General features: G+C 40.4%; 1 long non-coding RNA gene across 1 annotated transcript; it reads right to left on the bottom strand.

Annotated features, from left to right (window-relative positions):
• Nucleotides 1-5,298: 5,298 nt before the first annotated feature.
• Nucleotides 5,299-8,546, bottom strand: LOC122218933. Its single transcript, XR_006202180.1, has 3 exons — nt 8,505-8,546; nt 7,563-7,745; nt 5,299-5,491 (listed from the first exon to the last, which is right to left on the bottom strand). It is a non-coding gene; the product is annotated as an uncharacterized LOC122218933 (long non-coding RNA).
• Between the last annotated feature and the right edge of the window lie 4,514 nt (nt 8,547-13,060).

Below are 13,060 nucleotides of genomic sequence, written 5' to 3' on the forward strand. Positions count from 1 at the left end.
TTTGGAGAGACGGATGCAAGGGGAGAAAATGTGTGCATGTATCTATCTATGTCTGCTGAGAAATATTAAGATTGCAACTACTATGCTATTGCAGGGACATGAATATTCTTCCAGGAAATTATTAGCAACAACTAATTGGATCGGTATTGACTAATTTCCCGGAGAAATCCAGTATCTAAAGCTAACTGTCTCTTATTTCCCTCTGTACCCAAGTTTTCAGCTTTAAGCTACTTCATAAACTTCTCCTCTGCTCAGAAAAGTCTAAAAATAATTGCACTGCATAATGTTCTAATGTCCTTCTGATGGCCGCTCTTCGGGGTTCATCACACATGCCAAGAGCCCTTCAGTGGATAGTAAAAAGAGGCAGGACATTTACAAATAGGCTCACAGTTTATTTAATGCCTCTGTTTAAGTCTCTCTTATTCAGACTCTGCCTACCTGAGCCATTTTACAGAAATAGTAGATATAATTGGCCTTGTGCCTTGTTAGTTCTGATGATTAGCCTGACTCAGATTAACACCATTCCCAGTGGGAAAAAAAATGTAGCTCTTCTTGTGCATAAAGAAGAGGGCAGGCTTCAGCCACAGGCTTTGGCAAGTTCTACACACAGAAGACCATATAGTTTCAAAGTAGGTGATGGAAATCAGGAGACAGAAAGATTAACCCTCAAGACATGTCTGTTTTAACTCAGCCTGATTTCCATTTACTGCAACCCTGACATTGGAATAAACCTGTTGACTATATTTTCAAAATGCGACCAAGTGGTAAAACATGATACCTCCATTTAAAGTTTTTTTAATTGAATGCACCTGGTGCTGTTCTCTTGCAATTTACGTTAATGCCACACACAGGCAAGCAGGACCTAATTACCAATTAAGCAATAAAGCTGTTTATAAGGCCAAATGTTCTCTGGGTCCAGTCAATGAATTATATGTGTGTGTGTGTGTGTGTGTGTGTGTGTGTGTGTGTGTGTGTGTGTGCGCGCATACATATACATATATATGTGTGTGGTGTGTGTGTGTGTGTGTGTGTGTGTGTGTGTGGGTGTCTGTGTGTATAACTATAGTTATACACACACACACATCTGTAGACACTCCATACTTCTTAACCTTTGTTAAAATTGTCAACTTGTCTGGTTTTATAGAGATGTCTTGTGGGAAATGATTTGATCCTCAGAAGTGATGAAAGGGATTCCCTAATTATATAAAGTCCTGGTCATTTCAAGTCTAAAACTGAGAATCTTTAAAATGCATGAAAAATAGTTTTGTTTTGTTTTCTCAAATGGTCATTGAGGGAGTCCTCTGATTCTGTATGTGGCTGTTTATGATCTCAAACATTGCTCTGGCACTGACCCCGATCCCCTGACTAAAGCTTTCTCCAGAGAGCTGGTATAAAAGCTCAGGGTTAGGAAATAGAAGGGCAACTTTGTGTCCTTGTACTTGACATTGTTATTGTCAAAACTAAGGCAACTGCAAGCCTGGCCATTCACTGCTCTCTATACGCTATTTTTTTTTTTAAGTTTACTTATTTATTTTGAGAGAGAGAGCAAGAGTGGAGGGGGTGCAGAGGAAGAGGGAGAGAGAGACTCCCAAGCAGGCCCCGTGCTGACATATCAGCACAGAGCCTCATACAGGGCTTGTCTCGTGAACTTTGAGATCATGACCTGAACTGAAACCAAGAGTCAGACGCTTAACCAACTGAGCCACCCAGGCGCCCCTTACTATATGCTATTGATGCAGGAACACTGAAAAGAGAGATCTGAGAATTTTCATGGTTTGCTTCAGTTTAGGAACTTTGCCCCCAGAACCTGAACTCGGTTGTAGGATATAGGTTGATTGTAATTCAGTTCAGCTTTACAAAAATGTACTGAGCATCTGCAGGCACTGGGAACGCAGGGGTGAACTAGACTACATCCCTGTCTTCTGTGAGCTTACGGACCAAAATGTTTTGTGTCACCTTTTCCCTTACTTGTCATTGCCATGCTTACCACCATGGTGACAGATCACTCCTGGACTTAACCATCAGTAGACAATAGTTCCAGATTGGCTGCCCAGTTTTAGTTGTGTGTGTGTGTGTGTGTGTGTGTGTGTGCATGCCTGTAAGAGAGAGACAGAGACAGAGAGGAACTGCAGGCGAGGAGAGTTGAGATAGTCCTGCCCCTTCGTCAATAGCATCACAGCTATCAGTCTGTCCAAGGGCAACCTAATCCTGGCCTCTTCGTCCGCCTTCATCCTAGCTCTCATCCTCTCCCCTCATACATGCACATTCGAGAGGGAAGGCCATAGGGGGTTTTGCCTGTGTTGGTGTTCCCATCTACACTAATGCAGTCCATGAATCTCATTCCATGTTGTTCCCACTAAATATGTCTTCAGGATCTGTCCAAGTTGTTTTATACTGTACTGTGGGGGTTTGCAACTGATATGCGTTATTGTGCACCACTAACTATAACCACCTTTTACTTCTTAATTCCTCTACTGGCAAATGCTTGGATTACCTCCAATTTCCCTCTCTCTCACGCTCTCTCTCTGTTACATGCACACACACACACACACACACACACACACACTGGCCCCAATGAAAGTCCTCATTCCTACTTACCTACTATGGGAGAATTTCTTTAGGACACAAAAACTATTCAAGGTATCATAATCAGCAATTTAATCTAGGAACAAAGAGCTTAAAAATCACTGGAAGGGCCAGTGGGATGAGGACAAGTGAGAGCCCTCCTGAGATTCAGGGACTCAGGGATCCTGAGCACAGCTCCCCACCCCCAACACTGAAGTGGGTGATTCCCAGCAAGATGTCCAGAGGCCTCTGTACAATGTCACCGTCCCAGACCCAAGCATTTGCTGGCCACCAGAGCAATATGCACCTCGCCCGCCCAGGCCACATGCAGGTGTCTCCTGCAATCCTGGACTGCAGGGATTGTTGGAAAGTAGGCCCCAGGTTTCCAGGCCTTTCTCTATAGGGAGGCGCACATAGGAAACAGCCCCTCTGTGTTACACTCTCCCTAACTTTATCTTGCTAACCTTCTAAGGATTTTTTTTTACTGTAGTCTTTTTAGTTTACACGAGTTCTCACCAATTCTGACTTTTTTATATAGTGTTTGGTTCTTTTTTTTTCCCATGGGTGTGATATATTCTCTTTCTTCTCTAGAGATACTAATAATCATTCTTCTGAAATTTTCTTTTCTGTACTGTGTTGATTGCAAGCATATCTCTCTTTCTTTTTCTTTCCGTCTCTTGGTTTCATGTGAACGTCTTTCCCTTGTGTATCTTGTGGTGATGTCTGTCCATTCTTGTTTAAGAATGAGGCACTCAAGGGGCGCCTGGGTGGCTCAGTCGGTTAAGCATGTGACTTTGACTCAGGTCATGATCTCACGGTTCATGGGTTCAAGCCCTGCATCAGGCTCTGTGCTGACAGCTTGGAGCCTGGAGCCTGCTTTGGATTCTGTGTGTCTCTCTCTGCCCCTCCCCTGCTGGTGCTCTGTCTCTGTATCTCAAAAATAAATAAACGTTTACAAAAATAATAAAAAAAAATGAGGCACTCACATGACACTTAAGTAGGAATGCGGCTTGTTCTGTGAAGGTCTCCAGTGCTGGGTGACCCTGATGAGTAGGACATATCATTGGAGGATGCCTAAATGGCATTGTCTGGTGGTCTCCTCTCTTGAACTGGTTGGTTTTCCAGAAAGGAGATCTCCCACCTGAAAGGGAGAAGGTGAAGCTATGGGGTTTGGAAGTGGTCTGACCTACTGGGGCTGAGGGGGCTTACTGGAGGCAATGAGCCCAGGAACAGGGCTAGAGTTCAGTTTGTAGGTACTGCTCTAGTCCTTATTCAGAAAGATGACTCATGGGGGCGCCTGGGCGGCTCAGTCAGTTAAGTGTCCAACTCGTGATATCGGTTCAGGTCATGATCTCATGGTTTGTGGGTTGGAACCCCAAGTCCGGCTCTGTGCTCACAGTGTGGAGCCTGCTTGGGATTCTGTCTCTCTCCCTCTCGCTCTCTTTCAAAAATAAATAACACTTAAAAAAAAAAAAAGATGACTCACAACCTCACTTCTGCCTTTGCCTGGGTCTGTTGTACCCAAACCCAGAGTCTACCCGGACCAATCTGTCCACATGGCCACTTCTAGTCTTCTGCTGGAGTAGAGGAAGCCTGTCACTAGCCCCCTAAGTCTGGGCAGATGACCTTGGAGTCCAAATGCCTCTCCTTAAACCTTCATCTTTCCTCCTGGCTGTGGCCCCATCTGATTCCCACCTTCAGCAGTGATACCTCTGGTTCCGGGGCATGTCCTGGATTCTCACACAGGGTCAACACGTTCCTTCTGGTTTGGCTCTGCCCTGCCCTCCTCCTCTTCTACAGGCTTCACTACACCCTCCGTTCCATAAACGAGCGACTACACGCCTACATTTCCCAAGTTTCTAAAATACGTTCTTTTCTGATGTTGTCTCATCCCCGTTCCTCTTTTTCCTTGAAAAATGTGTCCTTCTTTTGTCTTTCTCTTCTGTATCATTTTAGTATTGTTTGGAGGAGGGAACAGAGATAAATATTCAGTTCGGCTTCTGCCACGCTGGTAGGTAATCAGTAAAAATGTTCAATGGGAGCCTTCTGAATGGAAGTATTCTTATATTTTAAAACAACAAACTTAAGGAGTTAAAACGCATGCATACCAGGGAACATAATCGATGGTGTTCTGATAGTGCTCATGGTGACTGATGGCAGCTACACCGGGGGTAAGCACAGCGTCATGCACAGATTTCATCATGTTACCATGTTGTACTCCTGAAACTAATATAGCAAGGGTGTCAACTATACTGCAATTAAAAAAAAAATGTATGAGTACTGCCCTCTGTCTGGATCTCTATCCATTCTTCCATATTCCATTTTTTATGAGTTCTGTAGTTATAATCTGTTTTTTTGATGATTTTATCCTTCAATGCAATAAAACACCAATACTATTTTCAGCCTCTGTGAGTCAAATATATTGAAATATGCCCCAACAGCTGGGGCTAATTATCTTCAAGTGTGTATATTGTTTATGAAGAAATGTGGGCCGGAGTGAGCTTCTGACTTATCCAGCTTACATTCCCTTAAATACCTTAAAAATGGTTACGAACTAGATCAGAAATCTGTTACGAATCAAAAGTCTGCCTTTGTCAAACCCGTGTGCTAAAATCTCACCAATACTCTGGGCGAATTTCAGTTTGACACCCAGAGGATTCTCATTTCATCCAAATATTGTTCACACTTCCCAAAGTGAATTTCACATACTTCCCTTCTGAAGTTGCCCCTGAATATATTATTTTGATTCGCGTTGTCAGGAAGTACCTAAATATGTGTCCTCCTTGGTCGGTGGCTTACGTTCTTCATAAAATTCTATCGATCACGGGCTGCTCTGGTATGTGCAGGAAAGTGTGAAGAAGTAGGAGTTCCAGATCTTGCTGTGTTTTTTGTGCTCGAAACTACTCTTGGTCTCAGATCTTCTCATCTGTATAAGAAAGGGCAGGGCTAAGTCAGTGATTCTCTAAATACAGCAAAATCAATGACAAGACAATGTGGGCATGTCTGTCCATACAGTTGTGAGTGTGGTTTTGAGAGGCAGGCACACCTGGCTTGAAATCCCAGCAATAATAAAAATTCTCACTTACATGCTTTTATGTGAGTGTGCAAAAATTAAATGTCATACAGTTTGTAAGGTGTTGAACACTAGCAACGACAATAAAACCAACATTACTGTGGCATCGAAATGGTGCACTGGGCTGTGGATAAAAACCAAATCATCATTTATTCACCTATTCAACATTTATTAAGCACCTCCCTAATCACCAGATGTTGTTCTGAGCACTGATGTTATAAAACGTCCCCACCTATGGAGCTGACTTATGTTTTAGTGAGAAACACAAGAAAAATATGATAGAACAGGATATAATGGAATATCAGTCACATGCAATGAAAAAAGGCCTCGAAGTAAAATAAAGTAGGGTGAAGGAATACAGAGTGATCTGGCATCGTGTGTGTTCTTTTATGCAGGGAATCAGGGAAGGCTTCTCTGAGGAGGCAACTTTTGGGTAGGGACTGGAGTCGAGTAGGCAGATACCTAAGGGAAGAGCTTCCGGGCAGCAGGGCCAGGGTGTGCAAGGATCCTGCGTGTAAGCAAACTTGTTGCGTTAGAAGAACAGGACAAGGAGGTGACATGACTGCAGACAGGGAGGGCAACTATACACATAAAGGTGGAGATGGGGACAGAAGCCTGATGGGTAAGACATTGAAGAACATGTCAGAGACTTTGGATGTTACTGTAAGTATGATTAGAAACCACACCTGGAGTATCATGATCGAGGAATTAACATGACTTAAATCTCACGTACACGTGGGTTTGAATCCCGCCTGGGAAAGATGCTGAAACCCCCTGGCTTGTTTCTCCACTTGTTCTTGGAAGGGCTCAAAGAGACAATGCATGTGAAAGCAACAAACACAGGGTTTGGCATAAAGTTACCCGCTCAATATCCTTAAACATTAGAGATTCTTCCTCTTCACCTAGAAGTCTGAGACAAGAATGGATCAGTTTGAGCCAGTGCTTTCTTTCCCACTGGTTAATCCCACCTCTTGATATGATTTCCAGTTTAGCCACTCCTTTCTCCTATAATAATACATTAATTAAGAGGAATTAGCTATACTCTCAATGAATAACATGACTCACTGGTTACTAGTTGGTGATACTTTGAGCAAACGAGGAATATGAGTTGCATTGTGACTGACAGGGTGGTAAGGGGGAGTGTATCTCATGGGACACACTGCATGACCCACACAAGGCAGCATGATCTTGGGACATAGGGCAGGAAAGAGGAAGTTAGATTATAGCAGCCTGGGGGGAGAAGGAGCACAGATGAATCAAATGTTGTCCTCAGACAGCCCTGCCGTCCAGGCTGCAATTCATTTTCTTTCTCCAAGCTTGAGAAGTACATATCACATGAAGCCACACAGAGAGTAACAGACGCGCTCATGCAGGAGGTTGAGATCTTAGAGCCAAGTGCTTCTCAGGTTCAAGGCTTGACACCGGAGGCTTCCCTGGACTAAGCGTTTCATTTTGGAAAGAACATTTTCCATTTGATCTTTGCTTCTTATTGGGTCCTCCTTAATTTCATCTTTTATTAGAATATTTGTATTGGGCCATTGCCTTTCAGTGGTTCAGCTAAGTGGATATTCAGGGCTGTGGATTTCTTTTCTATCTAAAGCAATCAACGGTGCAGATCCAAGAGTAGAAGATTTCCAAAAAAATATATACTTTCCTGACACTGATTCAAAGAAAGCTTGCCCGCCTTGCACATCATCTCGCTTGACTATTATACAACATTTTAAGTGCTGTTGGGGAAAAAAAAAGTTTTCTAACATAATTGTACCTGAAATGCTAGTGAAGCCTGAAGCAAATTTTAATTATAATAATGTTCTCTAGGTCTGCTCCATATAGAAATTCATCTTACATTTCGCATGACGTGATTTAGCACCTTGATAGCAGATGCAGTACGTGTATTGAAGTTGCCATATAGACTGAAACTCACCCTTGGATCTCCAGGTTTCCAAAGCTGAAAATGAAGGGAACATGAGTCCAGACTCATTTCCAACTCTTGTCTTCATCTAACTGGAAGGATGGGGATGTTTCCACACTGGCCTCAGGAGAGACTCACGACTTTTCCCAAAGTATAGCTCCCAACAACCCGACAGTAGTCCAGTAGGTGTAAGAGCTGTAATGTAATAAAAAGTTGGTGTTCTGCACCATTCCAGTCAAAGTGCTAAGTGGCAATGCGTGAGAGTCTAGAAGATGATTCCTTTTGAATCATATGAGTGGATTCCCCCAATCTCTTCTCTTTGCTGTCTTCTCATAAAGAATTCAATGTTCGCTACGTATGCCTATAAATTTGTGGGCAGTTGCTAGTTCTTTTTACAATTCCAGCTGCTTCTAGTTCTTCTCAGGTAGGTTGGAAATACATTATAAATAAATGAGAGAATAGTTTTCATTGGGTAACATATGCCTCGATCTTTCTTGCTTCTTACTATTGACTGAATTCTATTTCCGCTCATTCTTTCTTTCTCTGTTCTGATTTAAAGCTAATTGCACTAACTCTCCTCTGGATTCTGTATTTTTCCTACCTTCTCAATGGACTTGCCTCATCCATGACTCTCTCCTCTTCGAATTTTTCAACCTTCATTAGATCCTCCCGCTCCAAGCTCTGATGAAAGATCTTTCCTATTAGAGCTGTGATTTGCTCAGTCCTCCCTCCCCATCAAGCGCACCCTTTCCATCCTTTCCCGTCACTGCTCAGAGACATTACGTCCCCATTATCTCTTGCTCCTCTGCTCACCTCTTTCTTTAAAACTTCCTTTTTAAAAATTACTTTCTAACTTCCATGTCCAGTGACTTCTCCTCATTCCTGACCACACATGACATTTCTTCTGAATTTTAAAGTGTTGCCCACTCACTCCTTCTCAAAAGTCATACCAACCTTCATTCCCTTGCCACAGTCCTTTAAAAATGTAAATATTTGGGGCGTCTGGGTGGCTCAGTTGGTTGAGCGTCAAACTTCGGCTCAGGTCACGATCTCGCAGTCTGTGAGTTTGAGCCCCGCGTCGGGCTCTGTGCTGACGGCTCAGAGCCTGGAGCCTGCTTCTGATTCTGTGTCTCCCTCTCTCTCTGCCCCTGCCCCGCTCATGTCTGTCTCTCTGTCAAAAATAAATAGACATTAAAAAAATTTTTTTTTCAATGTAAGTATTTACTGACAGGTATTTTCTACCAGGTAATAGGTTAGTTATCAGAACTAACTCAAATGCAGGTTCAAACTGAATAGATTTCATGGTCCAGGCGGATAAACAAACATGTGCTCACAAAGAATACACAAGACCTTCCCACACTACCTGTTCTGATAATACTTTAGATGAGATTTCCAGAGACTTTGTCCTCACAACAGCAACAACAACAGCAAACACTTAAATTAATCCCAAACTATCTTGTGTAAAATTTCTCTAAATGCTTTACTTGACTGGCAGGAAAGCAAAGGAAATCTCCATGCCAGAAAGAATAGGAAAGCACGAATCAAGAGAGATAAACGCACTCAGGACATAGTGCTTTCTCTTTGAGAGCTGTCAGATCCTCAGTTGTAATGGCAGACAGATGTAATTTGGAGGGAAAAAAAACATGGCACCCAATCAAAGTAGATGTCTGAGCAGGGAAAGCCGTTCCCCCTCATCTTTTTCCACCACAGCCCATCCTCCAATTCCACATAAAATGTGGACTTCTGCAGGATGACTTCCTCACCATTACCTATTTTTAAAAAAGGAAAATCTGTGAGGCACCTAGGTGGCTCGGTTGGTTAAGCATCAGACTCTTGATTTTGGCTCAGGTCATGATCTCACAGTTCAGGATGTTGGGCTCCACGCTGAGAGTGTAGAGCCTGTTTGGAATTCTCTCTCCCTCCTCTACCTCTGCCTCTCCCTCACTCGTGTGCTCTCTCTCCCTCTCTCAAAATAAATAAAGAAACTCAAAAAAATAAAAAAGGATAATCTGGGATACCTAGATTCAGAAAACCTAAACAAAATAGGTACAATGAAATTGGTACTTGAATATAACATAGTGGGAAAGAAATTGGACACCAGAGAGGTCAGAAATGACTAAAATATTAGCAGCAAAAGCCAGAAGCCAATGAGATAACATCTTAAAGGTATCATGAGGAAATTACTTACAGCCTGGAATTATACATTCAGCTAGATTACCTTGTAAAGGTTATGGGCATTTAGAGAATTTGTAACAAAAAATATCCTCCACAAATGTTCCTTCTAAAGACCACTTTAAGAAGAAGAAAACTTTATGCCAGAATAAATGGTGAAGAAAGAAAACACTAAACATTTGGGTATATATAAACAAACATTGCAAAAAGCAAGGATAACAACTACTTCATAGGGGGTAATAAAAACAAGATTAAATTGAATACTTATAATAATCAGCATATAAATAAGAAGTTGGAGTTAAATTACCCTAACTTTATTATTCTTCAGCAGGATGGTAAATACTTAGTAATTTTAGCATCTGAAAGTTTCTAGACTAACCATTAAAATAGTGGAAATAGACTCTACAACTACAAAACCAGTAGAAGAGACTTTCTCTCCCACTTAGGATGGAGTAGGAACAACCAGACTCACCCTCCTCTCTGAAACAACGCAGAAAACCAGAGAAAAAGAGCAAGGACCAGAAATCAGTTATACTTATATATACCAGAATTGAACAATTACAAGTAGAGATTTTTTTTGAATATTTGAATGTTTGAAATTTGAATAAATGCTCCCAAATAAGACATTTAGGAATGAATCTGACAAATGATCAAGACTTGTTTGCTGCCAACTAAAAGATGTTCTTGAGAGATATCATGTAAGACCTAATTAAGTTGTGAGATATATTCTCTTAACGGTGTGGAAGACTCAATACCACTAAGATAGCAATTCTCTCCATACTGATTTATAGATTTAATAAAATCCCAATCAAAACTCCAGAAGCTTTATGGAAATTGACCAGGTGACTAAAATTCTATGGAAATGCAAAGGACCTTACATAAATGAAACAACTTTGAAAAAAAAAAAAAGATGATTAATACTACCTGGTTATAAGATTTGGTTTTAAATCTAGTATCAGTAAACTATAGTATTTAGGTCCACAGACACAAGTCAATCGATAGATGAGAACAGTGTCCAGAAATAGGCCCATACATAAAAACTTGATTTTTTAAAAAATTGCAGTAGAGAAACACTAGAGACCATTAATTTTTTTGAAAAAAAGTAGAAAGATAATTCAGTGGAGAAAGGACAGTCATTTCAACATATAACACTGGATAAGTGGATATCTTTTTGAAAAAGAAAGAAAGAGAGGAAGGGAGAGAAAAAGAGAGAGAGAAAGAAGAAGAAAGAGAACAAAAGAAAGAGAGAAATAAAAGAAATAAAGACGAAGGAAAAAGGGAGGAAGAAAAAAGGGAGGGAGGAAGAGAGGCAGAAGAAATTATTTCCGTTTAATCCTGGCACCATATTCAAAATTTAATCGGTATGGATCATAGACCTAAGTGTAAAATGTGAAACTATAATACATCTTAAGAAAACACAGGAGAAAAATCTTTGTAATCTTCACTTAGGCAAACATTTCACCGTTATGACACTAAAAGTACAATCTATAAAGGAAAAAAATATGAGTTCGATATCCTTCAAAATGTCTTCCTCAAAATTTCTTATGAAAAGATGCTGTTAAGAGAGTGAGAGTTTGGGGGCACCTGGGTGGCTCAGTCAAATTAAGCATCTGACTCTTGATTTTTGGCTCAGGTCGTGATCTCACGGTTTGTGAGGCTGAGCCACGTGTTCGGCTCCACACTGACAGTGCAAAGCTGCCTTGGGGTTCTCTCTCCCTCTTTCTGCCCCTGCCCTGCATACCCTCTCTCAAAATAAATAAACTTAACAAAGAGAAAGAGAGAGAGAGAGAGAGAGAGAGAGAGTTTGTGGAAATAAACCACACGGAGAGAAAGTATTTATAAATCATATATCTGATAAAGAACTCATGCCCAAAATATGTAAAGGATGCTTACAACTCATAGTTTAAAACAACAATCCATTAAAAGAGTGGGGAAAAGATTTGAACAGACACTCTAACAAAGAAGATACACAGATGAAAACATGAGCGTGTGAAAAAAGTGTCCAAATCATTAGTCACTAGGTAAAAGCAAATCAAACCTGGAAGGAGATACCATTACATAGCTATCAGAAAGGCTAAAAATAAAAAGACTGACAGGAACAAGTGCTGACAAGGATACAGTAACTGGAACTCTCCTATGCTGCTGATATGGACAGGAGAGGTACAACCACTTAGAAAAGATTTTGTTAGTTTATTTAGACTTTAAATACACACTTTCCATATGCTCTAGCCATTGTACCTCTAGATACTTCTGTGAAAGAAATGGAAACACATACTTGTAAAAAGACTTACACATGAACGTTCCTGGCACCTTTATTCGTATAGCCCCAAATTGACAATAACCCAAAAGTTTATCAATACATGAATAAACTTTATCGATACACAAATCAATGGAAACACTAGAGTATATCCATTCAGTGGGATACTACTCAGTAAAACAAACAAATCTACAGAGACATACACCAACATGGATAAATATTACAGACCTGTGGTAAGTAAAAGAAAACAGGCAAATATAGGACATATTTTATTATTGGTTCATTTATAAGAAAGTTAGATTGAGTTTGGTTAAAAGCTATATGTAAGTTCATAGAGAATTAACATCTGAAAAATATTGAGTCTTCTAATCCACAAAAATATTAGTTCCCTTTATTTTTCTAGATATTCATAATTTATCTTAACTGTAATTTTTAGAGAATTATTGTGCAACTTTTGTTATATTAATTTCTAGGCACTTAATGTTCTTGATATAATTTTTAATGTAATTCTTTTTTAAAATTTATTCTCTATGGTTTAGTACAGCTAAGTAATATATATATATATTTTATTTTTACAGCAGGCCTAACAACATTTTGACTTCACACATTATTTCTAATAATTTATACATTGGCAATTAACGATAATTTATTGTTTTGTCATTTCTACATATGCCATCATTACATATGGATTACATGCTCGCTAATAATTTTTATCATAAAATATGATAAATTTTAGTAAATGCTTTTTCCATAAAAGAGATGGGCCAGAAAATTTCCTTTCTAATAATATTCTGTTCAGCATTTGATATAAAGGTTATGCTGATGGGAGTGATGCCATCAAGGTAGCAACATAATTCATTGCTGACTTCAGTCCCTCTCACAAGACGACTAACTTATAACTATGTAGACAAGACACCATTGTCAAAATCCCAGAACACGGGAACGGGACAGAATCACCCACCTGGACCACAGAGACCGAGAAAGGCTGCATTAGCAGGGGAAAAGGAACAGCTGTATTCTGACTACATCAATCCTCCTCCATGGTGGCACAGCACCACACCAAGAGGGCTCCCCTGGGCCT

This window comes from Panthera leo, chromosome B2 (genome assembly GCF_018350215.1).
Source record: "Panthera leo isolate Ple1 chromosome B2, P.leo_Ple1_pat1.1, whole genome shotgun sequence".
Taxonomy (NCBI): Eukaryota; Metazoa; Chordata; class Mammalia; order Carnivora; family Felidae; genus Panthera; species Panthera leo.